Genomic DNA, 14,327 nt, shown 5'->3' with positions numbered 1-14,327 from the left:
GAGTGTCCCAGACACAGCACAAGTGCACGCAAAGGTCCTGTGGGAGAAAGGAATATATTAAAGAACTTGGCTTTTATGGATAGAGTAAGAATTGCCAGGAAATAACTGTACAGGGTGCAAACCATAGAGGGAGCTACAGATCCTGTTACGGGCTATGTTTTTTGATAGGTTCTGGCCCTAGTATGAATTGCTAAAATCATTATGGTAGTCATCTAATATGGCCAATGCCCTTAAAGCAAAAGCCCATCTTCCCAAGACCACCTCCCCCTTCTTCTCCAGCTGAGCCCAGGGCACAATTTGCTTTCATCCTTCCCACCACCTCAGGGAAGACTTCAATCAGATCTCTCAGGTATATCTAAACATCCCCTCCAAACCCCACCTTTGGCAAAAGGCCATAAAAGCCTCAGCCTCCCTTTGTTCCAATCCAGACAATTCCTCATCCTTCCCCACATTCTCTCCTTGTCCTCAAAGAAAACAAAGCCCCTTTCCCTTTTCCCTTCTGTCTGTTTCTCTGCTGCTCTGTGCCTGACAAAAAACCTATCATTTTAAAGCATAATAGCAGCGTAAAGCCCACCCGGATGATCACCGTTCTCTGAGGTAGGGGACCATTTGGGGAGGGAAAGGATCAGAGGCTCAGGGCTGGACAGAGCAGGTTCAGGAACTTTTGAGCCAGCCCCGAGGAAAGACAAGCTGGCAACTGGACAATCAGGGCTTGAAACAGGAGAATGATGTCCAGATGAGGGGCCTGTCATCATGAAGACTGTAAGTGAGGTGACAAAGCTGCCCACGGAAAGATTACGAAACAAGCAAAGATGACATTTCAGCATTGAGCCATGATGGCACACAGACCTTTCAAAAGGCTGTCTGAATCAAAGGAGGCAATGTGTGCTATGAACTCTAAAGCTTTGAAGAAAAAAAAAAAAAAACAGTTACCCTCAAAGCCAAAAAGGCTTAGAGATGGGTGTGTCCCTGCTTTTTTTTTTTTGGCAATGGATACGCTCCTGTATTTTATAGGCATGAACACTGATAAAGACCAAGCTCAACAAGGCCTGAATTACACATGACTCAGCTAGAGTTGATCTGTATCAAAGCTCCAGCGATCCAGCAGAACAGACGCCTGAGTTCTCCAATTCTTAGGGGGCTCCCAGAAGGGGCCTTAGGTAACTGGCAGGGTATTTCTTTTCCAGAGCCCACAATGAGCCGCATGCTTGGGCCTCCCCATTGACAGGCTGCAGCTCCAGATGTACCCTTACATCTGTAGGCCGCTAGCCCAGCTCCCTCTCTTAAAGGGCCTCTGTCACTTGTCCCCCAGCCTCTAGGCCAGACAGAGGGGCCTTTGCTGCTGTTCTCTGTCATACCAGGATGAAGCCTGGGAAGCCAGGAGATGGGAGGAGATTTCACTCAGCACATGTCAGGGCAACCAGGCTGGGCTCAGGGAGGATGCAGGGACGTGCTTTGCCCCAGGTACTGCTCCTCTCCCAAGATCCAACTTCAAAAGAGCAGGAAAGAGAGAAGCCATCAAGCTTTGCGGAAGCCAGCTTTCAGTTTTCCTACGAGAAGCCGTTATTTGTTTGCTAGAATTGGAAGGAGTTTTGCTCTCAAAACAGTGGCCTTAGGATCTCTCCACCCAGCTGCATAAATCTAGCACAATTCATCTCCGGCCACTGAGAGTAGAGGAGAGAGGAGGCAGACAGGACAACCCTCCGGGGTTTCCCCTGCTCCACCATTCTGCTCTCACAGGGAAGAACCAGATGTTCCGCAGAGATTGTCCAGAGCCTTCCATCCTCGAATGCTAATCTAGGACTCAGGAGCACTCAGAACTGTGTGATTGAGTTTTTCATTCAGCCCTGTTCTCCTGTCAGCCAGGAGACTGTTTTTACCCTCACTATCATGAGGGCTTTCTCGGGTCTCTTTCCCAGACACGTGGCCACCAGCCGCCATGCACGTGTTAATAAGACCTGCTGACCAGATCTCCTTCCTCACAGTGCTGCTGTGGTTCCTTCGCAAGCATTTCAACTTGCTGCAAGCCCTGGGAAGCAACAGCCACAGATTTCCTGCCCTAAGCATCTCATTGCAACAGTCACTCACCACGTTAGTCCCGAGCCCAATGACACGCCAATGTGACACTGCAGTCATCTGCAGAGGCCTTGTTCTTCTGCTCCTGAACATTCTCAATGGGAAAATGCAAATCTTGGCAAAGTTGAGGCAACCTTGTAATGACGGCCACATGCCTACGCCTACCTCTACCACCCAGAACACTTCGTTGCACTTGCTTATCACAAACCTGTCCAGTGTCTACTCACTCATCTATTCATCTGTCACTTCACTTTCTTTTTGTGCATTGCATAGTAAATGTCTGACCTCAGCAGAAAGGCATAGCCAGCCTGCGAACTGGTTTAAAAAAAATCTTACGTGCCATCTCCAGAAATTTGGTTTCAGTTTAGAGTGAGATTAAATCCCTACTATTAAAAATAATTCTCCAAGTCATCCAAATGTGCAGCCTAGGGGTAGGTGAGTTGCTGTGTTTCTCAGAAGGCCTGTCATATGGGTGGGGCTGTAGGTCTGAATGTAGGCATCAAGCCTTGCCTCCACCCCCAGGAGCACACAGGGGAGGAATGGAATTCCTTCAGAATTCAGGCCAGGGCCTGAGAAATTCAAGCCAACAGACCCTTCTCAAGCTCCTGCCCTGCAGTGTCCCACCTTCTTTTTTGGCAGAACCAGGGAATGAACACAGGTCCTTGTGCTTGCCAGGCAAGTGCTTATTCCACTGAGCCATCTCCCCAGCTGTGTCCCACCTTCTTGCCAGGTTCCTTTACTGCTTACCCTGCCTGCTACCCACCGAAGAAGAACGCATGGAAGTAAGGGTACAGGGCTGTTTAATACGTACCCGAGGGGAGCAGCAGGGTTAGCAGTGAGCCCTGCTCTGGCTGCCTAGTCTCCATGATCCCCACCAAGCTGGCAGCAGGAGCCACTGAGGCTGCAGTGTTTGCTCAGAGAATTGCAGCACACGGTGACAGGGCGCTGCAGTGACACCAAGACATTGCACAAAACTGGCCAGGAAACACTCCTGCCAAGCCAGGAAAAGGATGAAAATAATGATCCTGAGGAATTTTCCCATAAGCCCCTAGTACAGATGACCAAATAGTTACTAGCCATCTCAGGAAGGCCTGGACAATTCATTTCATGCTGGTAGCAGCAAAGTATGAGAAGATTAGATAGGCTGGTAGGTAGAAAGATAGAGACAGGCAGATAGATATCACATTTAACAACAAACCGGTTTTGATTTGTGTAGAGACACGTAGCAGATGTTTCCAAAAATGCCTGAGCACTGCCTAACAAGGGGACAGAACTGCCAACCTTTTCAGAAAGGGTGCCACAGAAGTAGTCACCTCGCTTGGTCCTCGGATCAACCTTGTGAAATCAACGTCATGATCATTTGAAGCGAAGCAAAGGATGTCAAGATTAAAATCAAGTGAGAGACTACTAACAAAAACAAAAGAAAACAAAACAGCCCCAAATGAAACCGTCATGACTGCTGGGCATCTTTTCCTGAACTCCAAGAATGGAAAACCTGAAATCAGGATCAGGTAAAGTGCTCACCTTGGAAAAACTTCTCGGCAGAACAGCAGTCAACACACCGCTACTGAAATGCCAAGGCCCGAAGCAATTCAGAGAGGTGCGCTGCACTGAAGACTGCCTTTTGACAAAGCACAAACTAGAGGCCACGCCCAGTACAAGCCAATCTCCTCATTGGATGAATTTTGGTGAATTTGGGGGAAATCCACGGTTTCTGTCTGCTTAGCCTGTGTCTACTTCACAGTTCCTTCTTCAATTGGTTTGCAGTGCTTTAGGAGGGCAACTGGTAGAAATCAAGGAGAGGGCCGGCCAAATAGCTCAGTGGATTAAAGGGCCTGCGAGCAGACGCAGGGCTGGGGGTTTGATCCCCAGATCGGCCAGGGCACATTGAGACTGGGCACAGTGGTGTGTGCAGCCTATAAACAGGCGGATCATGAGTCTGATCTAGTAATGAGACCCTGAGCACCCTGTAGACCCTTCCCTGAAATAAAACAAAAAGGAGATACACCCTCGACAATGGTACTCAGCTTTCCTAGCCCCCAGTGCCCTGGTCAACATCACCCCTCTACCTGCCTGACTCCTGGGCTCCATCAGGGCGAAGACAGAAGGCCCCAGACATTGCCCAGCCAGCCCTGCAGCCTGCTAAAGGTTCTAAGCCACAGCACACTGTTTTTCAAGTAATGCAGAGGGACATTGCCCAGCCAGGGGTGGAGAAGATGAATGACTCATCTACTGCTCTTCCCTGCCCAGGGTGAGGAATGCAGAGAATGCGGGTGCTCCAGACAGCACAGCAGGGACGCAACTAAGGAAGGCGCTGAGTCCACACCCAGCTGAGGTCCCCGGCTCTCCCGTCCACAGCAATGCTGGGCACAATGTGCTGCCCATGACACATCTGTGGAAGTGAGCGGGGGACACAGCTCAGTAGTAAAGCACTTGTCCAGCAGGTTGGAGGTGAATACACACACTCACTGCCCAACTGCCTGGGAAAGTCAGGCGGAAAGAGTGGGCGGATGGGTGAGGGTCTGCAGGCCTCTGGGAGGTAACTGACACCTCAAATAGGTGTGACAAAATTCAACAGTCACTTCTGATCTCATACACTTGGGAAAATAACAGTAACAATAGTTGTGTCCTGCTTGAGTCATTGGTGGCCTTAGGGACCTGACTTGGGTCAATCAAAACTGGGAAGAACTAGGTTCCCCAAGGGGCATCTGCAGGAGGAAGGGGAGGGGGAGAACCAATGCCAGGGTCTCGCACCTTCCACTGCTCTGCACAAATATTCCTGTGCTACTGTCACCCATTTTGTTTTCTCTTGCAACTTCTTTTAAGTCAGTTTTCTCCTACCCCCGAGATCAGGACAGGACAAATTCATCAAGCTGCTGAGTAAAGCACAGTAAGGCACAGAAGGCACTGAGTGGAAGTACCCTGAGGGACAACAAAAGTCCTTCCAGACCCTGATTTCAAAATGTGAGAACTGTCTGGATCCCCACCTTGCAACACCCTGGGACTTCTGAGGGACAGGGACATGAGAAATTAGTCAACAGAGGAAGGAGCAAGGAGTACAATTCAGATGTCAAACTGATCCCTAAGGTGGACACCTGGGGAAAGTCAGCTTTCTGGGCCCATCCCTGTGATCTGGACTAAGTATTTCCCACACAGGGACATCGGGCTTGGCACCCTGTTGGCTGCGTGGGAGGGGCAGTAGGACCCCTCCCCCCAGCGGTTGGCTCTGCAACTTGGAGCTCTAAGGAAGAGGGCCTGAGATTCTGCATTCATGACAGATTCCTGGCTGACAGTAAAGGGGTCCACTGTGAGTAGTGACATTCACTCCCACCAGCAGGTTCTCCACATTGTTTTCCGTTTTGGAATCGCTGCAGGGCAACATTCTCCAGAACACTGTCATCTGATGGAGACTCATATCCTTGACATGGCGCAGGAGACCAGAGCAGGTTCTGAACCCTGAGCACAAGGCTGAGCAGTGCACTAGGGACAGGGGCGGGGCAAGAGGAAAAGAAGAGAAAGGCCACACTGAAAGGAGAACAAAGGGCACAAAACAGGAAAGAAAGAGACGCAAAGGGAAGAGAGGAGGGGACAGCAGCAAGAGGGCAGGAAGAGCCTGGCAGGCACCTCCAGCACCCTTCAAGGACTGTGGGGGGCAGGAGCAGCCGGGCTCTCATCTGGGCTTGGATTCTCTGACTCTGTATGCCTCAGAATCATTCCTTTCTGCCAGGTTTCAAAAAGGATTTAGGTGACCAAAAGGAAGCCTAGAGAGCAAGGTCAAATAAAGCTCAAAATGGGACGAATGATGTGGGAAGACCAGGAAGTAGAAGGGGTGGCGGAGCACCAGGCTGGGAAATAATCCAACCTCCACAGAAATCAACCAGGAGGAAAAAAAAAAAAATCATAGGCCAACATTGTGCACCCAGAAGTCCCATCCCCACCCTGGTTCTTTATCTCACTGGTGGAGGATATGTGTCCCAGTGGGCCATTTGTCATCATGGAAAGCTCTGAAAGGTTCATCATCCCTGGCCTTAAAGGAGCTGCCCTGCCAGATGCCTGGGCAGATGATCCCTGGCTTAGCTTGGGGAGATTTGAATGCACGTGTGGTCAGAGTCCTTCACCTGTGGTCACAAGAGTTGGTTTCAACCTTTGCCATCTCTGAGTCCGAATCTTGTGAATACTATGAAAGTCTTTACTGAAGCAAGAGGGGTTTTCCTGGCTCATGAAGTAAGACAGCCACTCCTTTCACACATTCACCATAAAAAAGGGTTTGTGCAAAGAAGCAAGGGCCAAGGGTTGGGTGTGGGGTGCAGACATACAAATGTTCAGTGCAGCTGGGGGCCACGGGCTCTCTGTAGTGTCTGCTGCTCACCTGTCCACGGTGGGACGAGTGAAGGCCTGGTGGCAGGCGGCAGGGTAGGACAGAGCTCACCATGGGGTGCTCGACCTGTGACCACAGTACGCCAGTCATCACCCCCACCATGCCGCCTCCTGGACACAGTTTGGCTCATGTGTGCTTATCAGAAGTGTGAAAAAAAATAATAATAAGTGTGATGAAAGATACCCATCACACTGGGTAATCTTCGGAGTCTCAGTCCCACCTGAGCCCATGGAGCCAGCTTGAGACCCTTCGCTCTATGCATTTGTGGATCTCACAGCTTTCTTCTGAGAGAAAGCACAGCACCCTGCTCAGCACCATTTGTGACCTGGGCAGCCTGGGGCTTAGGCTGAGGTATTTGGAGCTGGTGTCTATGGGCGAAGATAAAGGAAGGCAAGAGGGTCACAGGGCCCATGATGGGATTAGCAAGGCCTAAAGACACAGCAAGAAGGAAGAAAACCTGCTTTCTCTGTACCACAAGATGACATAGCAAGACCGTGGCCATGACAGGCCGGAAGCAGGCCCTCTCCCAGCCTTCCCCTCCTCCAGAACTATGAAGAGTAAGTGTCTGACTGAAGCTGCCCACCCGACGGTGTTCTATCCTAGCAGCCCGAGTAGACTCACACATCAAGAACTCTCTACATCCAGTACGGCCCAGCAGGTCCACAGTGGGGTGCAGGGGCCTCCGTGCCGCCTTATCCTTGCCTCACCCACCGTAAGGGACTGTAAGGCCAGCTCATGGAGGAGCCCCCTGAGCAGTGTCCAGCCCGTGGGCCCCTAAAGACGCAATCTTACACAGGAGAAGCCAGAGTGGAAATGAAAGGTCAGAGCCAACAAGCTGTGCCAGAGACGGGGACAGGAAGAAACAGGAAGGCAGGGTTTGACATGAAAATCTCAAAGGGACCCCTGGAGCGAGCCCATGCACCCTGTCCGCTAAGCCTGCTGTCTTAATGCTCCCTCTGCTGCATACATGAGCCCACCAGCACAGCCTCCTCTCTGGCCGTCGCTTAAGGCGAACACACCAGGCTCCAGGTCTCTTATTAAACTGCTCCAGTCAGGCAGAGCCATCTGCTTCCTCTTCTGGGCCCCCCACAGAATGCAGGACCTCTCCCAAACCCTGGCCAAGGAAGTCCTCCGAGCCACCTTCCGGGCCTGGCTACTCGACTGCTCTCAACTCTCTTCTTGTCTGCACCCCTGCCTGTCCATCTGAGGTGGCCATCGCCCTGCGAGGCGAGCTCCTCTCAGATACCTTCACGACTCCAGGAGGCTGGATTCCAGGCTCTGCCCTGGGAGGAGGCCCTGGCTGCTGTCCCTGCGAGAGCATGACCAGGCCCTTTGATTGCCAGATGCACACTGCCTGCTCCCTGCCACTTTGCCCACCAGTGGAAAGGACTTCAATCCCCACTCGCATTCGGGGCCCAGTTTACCCATCAGGGCAGGGCAGCCTGACTCACAACTGCTGAAAAGCACAACTGAGGGTTTTGGCTACTGAGCAGAAACAGAAGGAAAGAAATCGACGGCTATCCAAGCTCGGGGAAACATTCTTCCATGGCATGACAGCCCTTATGGTCCCTTTTCACTCTCAGACAGACCATCTTTGTTCAGAGTAGGAAGGCATCCAACTAAAACATGCACCTTCCTGGCCCTCTCGCAGGTAGGGGTGGTTAGTGAAATCTAAGATTCTCCCGGAGGTCTCCGAGGAAGCCCTCGCTTTTCTAACACAGACACGACCACCAGCCTGCTTTGCCCTCCAACTTTCTTCCAACAGAGAGGTTGGTGTTAGGCTGGAGGTCAAGCTGCCATCTTGCACGGATGAGCACAAAGGTCTCTCTGCTAACGTGGCAGAATGGAAAGAGCTAGAAAGCGCAGGGACCCATTAATACCGGCCCATCACCACAGCAGGCGCAGAGAGGCCTACCTCAAAACCTCAGTCGTGACACAAGTCCTACATCTTTAAGTTATGGTATTTTGAAGCCAAATAAAATATACGCCTGTGATGTTTATACTTTTATTTTTTGTTTCATTTTTTATTGTTGCTTTTTGCTCTGTTGTCCTAAAAGCAAACTTGGCTAAGGTAATAGCTTCTGAAAAGGGCAATGAGGATAAAAACGCTTCTACCTACCAGGATATTTTTCTTTTCTTTTCTTTCAGTTGGCAAGTGCCAAAGAACAAACTTTTCCAAGAAAGGTGTTTGTATTTCATAAAAGACCGAAGACACCAAAAAGTCTCCACATTACAAGCTGTAATTTACAGCAATGCAGCTCAGCAGAGAAGAACCATCTGGTTACCTGTTTGAACTTGCTACCCGTGTCACTGAGGATCTGCGCTCTTTCACATTCAACTCCGGCGTCAGCAATGACTTTTCTCTGCCTAAAATAAAAGTATGTAACTTCCAGAGGAGATGGAGGCTGAGGCATAGCATTTAACAGCTCCCTCCAAAGCCCTGCTGAAATTGCCACTAATAAGACATGTGGAAGGGGTCCGGCCACAGGCTGGAGTCCCTGTGGACTTCCATGGACAGCATCCAGGTCAGTGCACATAAATTGATCCCACAGAGATCAGCTGAGCATCCTGCTTCTGCAGCGAGCAGGTCTCAGGGAAGTTCTTGTCCTGAACTCAGTGTACAACAACATCTTTGGGAAGTCCAACTGCACCCAGTTTAGAGTCAGAGGAGGAGCACGGGGCTTACAAGCCTCTACTGCAGCACCTCAATGTACCCAAAGGTACTCTGCTTTGGGTACTGTGGAGGATAAGAGTGTCACCCAGAGGGAGTGGCCAGCCGCTTCTCCATGACTCTGCAGGCAGCTGTCCTACCTGTGTCCCATGCCACCTTTACACCTCCTTCCCCACTCTCCTTGTGTGAACGGATCCCTGAATATACTGCAATCAGCCCCTGAAAAGCTATTTATATTAGAAACACAATGTGAATCACCTCAGTATCCAGTGATACACGGTTGTTTCAGGGAACACTGGGGACATGGGATGGGCTGACCTCTCTCATGATGTTTTATGTCTTGAATAAAGCTAACACCCTGTTTTCCCCAAAATAAGACCTAACCAGAAAATAATCAGCCTTGGAAACCAGAGATGACAAATGCCAGCCCCACAGGCCTACCCCGCCTCACCTGCCACCACTGTCCCCTTGCTTAGTGGCTGCTCTGTAAGGCAGGTGAGGCAGGGGTAGGCTGGTGCGGGTGACATTCGTCATCTCTAGTTTTCAAGGCTGAATATTTTCTAGTTAGGTTTTATTTTGAGGGAAACACTGCACCTCCCTGCGGCCAACCCTCCCCCTCCAAGGTGACAGAGAATTTCAGTTCCCCACAAGCAGGTGATAGGAAAAAATGGAAGTGCGAATTCAGTCATGCAAATTGACTCTGGGCCCAAAAGGATTCTGCTAGTAGCCAAAGAAACTTTGAGGTTCTTTATTCCCTAAATGTCACAAGTAGACCACAGTCACAGGGGCTTTACTGTACTTATGAATTCGGCTTTGTAAGCTCAGGAGTCAGCAAAGGCTTTCTTCCTATGCATCTATGAAATTCCTGCAGGACAAATATGAAAGAAAGGTGCTGAGCATCTGTTAGGTAGAACATGAAGTATCAGGCATAGCAATCCATGATTTCTGTCATCGTGGCATTATCCTCTATAATGATTTTTTTTTTTTTTTTTTTTTCAGAACTAGAGATTGAACTCAGGCCCTTGCGCTTGTCAGGGAAGCACTTATTCCACTGAGCCATCTCCCTGAGCCCCCTCTATAATGATTTTGTGAAATAATCTCAGATACTCAGAATAGAGAAAGTCAAACAGACAGTTAGCCTGAACTCATTCACTTACTTGTCCAGGTCTGCCCTGAATATTTTACTGGGCCCCTCCAGTGGGCCTCACGCTATTCTTGGAGGGGAAGAGCCAGGCATGAAGTAAGCAGAGAAAGACTCTGCTTTCTTGGTGCCCACACTGTTTTGGAGAAAAGCCTGACCAAGCATATTTATGGGGCGTTTCCCATCCAGTGCACCCAGCTCCCTGCACCGGCAAATGGGGAGCAGGTCTGTCAGAGGAAGCTAGAGCCCGTGTGAGAAGAGCTCCATGTTTCCGGCGAGCGCTGTCACTCTACAGGGCTCGAATGTGCTCTGTATGTCGTGGTGAGTGGGGCGAAGAAGTCGTGCAGATTCAAAAATCCTGGCTCTGTCTACCACCTCTTCCCCACAGGCCAAGCAAATTGAAGAAAACAGGATGCTGAGAGTCCTACAACAGAGATAGAAAGGGGTTGGAATAAAAAAAAAAAATCTAAAACTTCACCCTGCTCATTCCGCTCAATCTTCCTGCTTCTCTCCTGGGCCAGTTGCTTCCTTTAGGTTTACGTTTAAATCAAAAGGTTTTCATCCTCCTCACTAAAAGCAGCTTCTTTTCTGGCCTTTTCTCACCACAAGGAAACAGGCACGTCAGTCTGGTGCAGTGGTGCATGCCTTTCATTGCAGCACTTTGGGTGGCTGAGGCAGGAGGATCCCAAGTTGGAACCCACCCTGGGCAATTCAGCAACTAAGGGAGACCCTGTCTGAAAATGAGAAAATATTAAAGGGATTGGGATGAAACTCAGGGTAAAGCCCCTGGGTTCGATCCTCTGCCCCACAGTAAAGGACAAAAGAAAATGTGTATGTGAAGAATGCTGTGGTCCCTGGCACCTTTAGACAGAATGCAATGTTCTGGAACCCAGGGCAGAACACCTGGGTTTGGCCTGGCCTGGACCCACCTGGGCCTGGACCCACCTGGGTTTGGCCTGGGCCTGGAACCACCTGGGCCTGGACCCACCTGGGTCTGGACCCACCTGGATTTGGCCTGGGCCTGGATCCACCTGGGTCTGGACCCACCTGGATTTGGCCTGGGCCTGGATCCACCTGGGTCTGGACCCACCTCGGTTTGGCCTGGGCCTGGACCCACCTGGGTTTGGCCTGGCCTGGACCCACCTGGGCCTGGACCCACCTGGGTTTGGCCTGGCCTGGACCCACACGCTCAGGTCCTCAAGCAGCTCCCAATCGGAGGCGTCCCTCAGGCCCTGGAAAGAAAATTTGTAAGCCTGGAGCAGAAGGAGAAAGACAACTGCTGGCAGTGAATCAGAAAAGAATAGGGCAGCAATGAAAAGCCACAGCCACAGGGAAAGCCTTCAGGACCCCCGATTGCAAACGGTGCACGGTTCCCACTAGACCCCAGCCCCTTTGCAAAGGACGGCATCCGGTCACCGAGTAAATGGAAAGAGGAAGGAAAACATTTTCACTTTGCAACTGTGTTCCACTGAAACCTACAGGTGTCCACCTGGGTGTTTGAATAAGTTTTTGTTAAGGCAAAGCAAAAATGGCATACACAGGAACACATCGGAGGCCCACGATGGGAGGGTGGGTCCTTACTGGCTACAAAGGCAAACTTGTCTGTGAATGAGTTTTTAAAAAGGAAGTTAAAACCTGAAGCTGCAGCAGGGAGCCCCAGCTTATGAATCGAAGGCTGTAGCATCGACTGTTTATAGTGGGACAGGAGGTGTGCTTGAGGGGCAGGGGCTCTGGGAACACTACTTCCTGTTCAAGTTTGATATAAAGTCTGTGTTTTTGAAGAAGTTTTATTTTTTCTTTAACATAGGCGCTCCACACTCACAGGACATTTTCTTATTGAAAGAATGTGATGAATTCCTGTATCAAGCTGAAGTAGGATGGGTACATTCACCCTCAGCCTGGGGAGCTCAGGGACTTAGCGAGACCCTGCCTCAAAATTTAAAAATTGGGGCTGGCCAGATAGCTCAGCAGACAGTGTAGGGACCAGGGTTTGATCCCATGCACACTGTGCTGGAGGTGGGGGGTGTCCATCCCCGGGGCATGCTAAAACAGCAATTACAACTGGGCGTGGTGGTGTACACTTATAATCCCAGTCCAATCTGTGTAGTGAGACCCTGTACTAAATACATAAAAATAAAAATAATTTTTTTTAATTAAAAAAATGAATAAAAGGACAGGGGATACAGCTCAGTGTGAAGACCTCAGGACGGAGCCCCTCAAATGTTTCCTAGTCAGGTATCAGAAGCCTACCTCCACCCCTTCAGGGTCTGTGCAGTGAACGCCAAATTCCTCTGAGGACAGTTCTGCTCTGGCTGAACCCCAGGCCCCTGTGTCTTCGGCTACTCTACAACTGCCCCCAGGCCCAGATGAAAGACCTATTCTCCTCAGTCCTGCTCCTCTTGTCCCTGGGAGCCAAGAGGATAGACAAAAACACATCGGGATAAAGAAAAGTTGACAGCAAAGACAGAATCCAGTGACAGCCAATGAAGGGACTGGGAGGGAGTGGCCACAGGTACCACCCTAGCCCCTCTGTAGGTCCAGAAACCAAAGCTCTGTTCCTGGATGCACATTTGCTTTGAAGCCGCAAGCCTTCGTGCTTCATTCCTTCTGTGGGCTCAAATTCTTATTACAAAGTCATCTGTCCTCGCCGACCCATGACCATTTACACAAATGGTTTGTTTTCACTATTTTTTCTGCCCTTTGAACATCGCTGATGTCTCTGGGATCATAGTCATCTTCTGCTGCCAAGGAATCCATTTGATGCCTTCTCAGCGGAAGGCTCCAAAGGAAGAAAGAACGGAAAGGCTCCAGCTTTGGGGTCCTTAGGTAAGGAAGTCCCAACACCATGTCTGAAAAGGGAACTCCTCTTCTCCACCAAACTCATACTCTCCAAGCATTTCCCATTCTAGGTCAGCAGCAGCTCAGCTCCAAAGTCAGGAAACAGAATGTCACCCGACCCCCCTCTGCCCCCCACTGCTGGGCTCCACATCTCCAGGTCCAGTTTCTAATCTTCTTGCTATTGTTGGCTCCTCCCTATGGGGATCATGTGGATTGCTTCATGGATGGCAGTCAAGCAGCAAATAAGCCCGCCACCCGTTCTGCCTTCCAAGCCATCCTTCTTAACCACTAGTGTTTCCTTTCTAAAATACACATCTGCATCCACTCCTGTCTTGTTATAAGTCTCTCATCTTCCCTTTATAAAGAATTGCAAGATGGCTCACTCCCCACTGAGTTTCACCCTATTCCTAGAATTAGCCATGACCTTTTATTATTACTTTGTACCTTGTCTTTCCCAATGCTTGAAGAACTCCTATTTATACCTCAGCACCTGGTACAAATATCACCTGCTCTATGAAGTGTTCCCCAACTTTATTCCCTTCCGATTTGTCAGTTCAGCCTCTGCGCTACAGAAATATTTAGAACAGAGCTCTCATGCAAAACACATACTAGGTATTTAATGACTTGTAATTCAATGACTTGTTTACCTATCTTCCTGCCTAGTCCACTGGGAAAACTATAAGATCAACAGTATAAATCCCCCTAGCTAGAATATACCCATAAGCTTATAAAACAAAAATACAGATCACAAAAGTTCTCAAATTGAAGGAAGAACCAGCTCTGAGAGATGTTTCCCCAGGATATGCAGACAGGAAGTGAGGGGCAGAAAGGAATTAAGGGCTGAACCTTTAACACACTGGGATTGGTGACCTTGGCTTACATTTCTATTTAACACAATTGGCCAGTAAGAGAGCATTTTCATCATAAATCCTATTTCCTCCAAGTTTTCTAAAAACATCACCCTATCAGTTTGAATCTTGCAAGCTCTTTCTCAGCCAAAAGGAATTTCCCTTTACACAAAAACTATTCAGACATTTCCAAGATCTAAATGTTGAAAGACCAGGATTTTCCACTCAGACAACTAGGAAACTGTTCGTGGATTTTTTTCTCCCCAGACTCCTTTTATTTGCCAAAAAGTCTGAAGAGGATTTTTTTTTTCCCTAACTCTAAAAAAATGTTTCCTACCTCTGTGCCTTAATGTTTTTCCATCCTTTATTTTGTCT

At 49.5% G+C, this 14,327-nt stretch overlaps 1 protein-coding gene and 1 pseudogene across 1 annotated transcript in view; one reads left to right on the top strand and one right to left on the bottom strand.

Moving 5' to 3' along the window:
• Positions 1-1,796, top strand: part of LOC105741883 — a 42,029-nt pseudogene extending 40,233 nt beyond the window's left edge.
• Creb3l2 (cAMP responsive element binding protein 3 like 2) overlaps positions 1-14,327 on the bottom strand; it is a 122,888-nt gene that overhangs the window by 99,364 nt on the left and 9,197 nt on the right. The gene's annotated exons all lie outside the window — the stretch shown is intronic.

The sequence above is a fragment of the Octodon degus genome, unplaced genomic scaffold (assembly GCF_000260255.1).
Source record: "Octodon degus isolate 3935 unplaced genomic scaffold, OctDeg1.0 scaffold00027, whole genome shotgun sequence".
Lineage (NCBI taxonomy): Eukaryota > Metazoa > Chordata > Mammalia > Rodentia > Octodontidae > Octodon > Octodon degus.
Note: the sequence above shows the minus strand (reverse complement) of the source record. Positions and strands in the feature narration are given on the sequence as shown.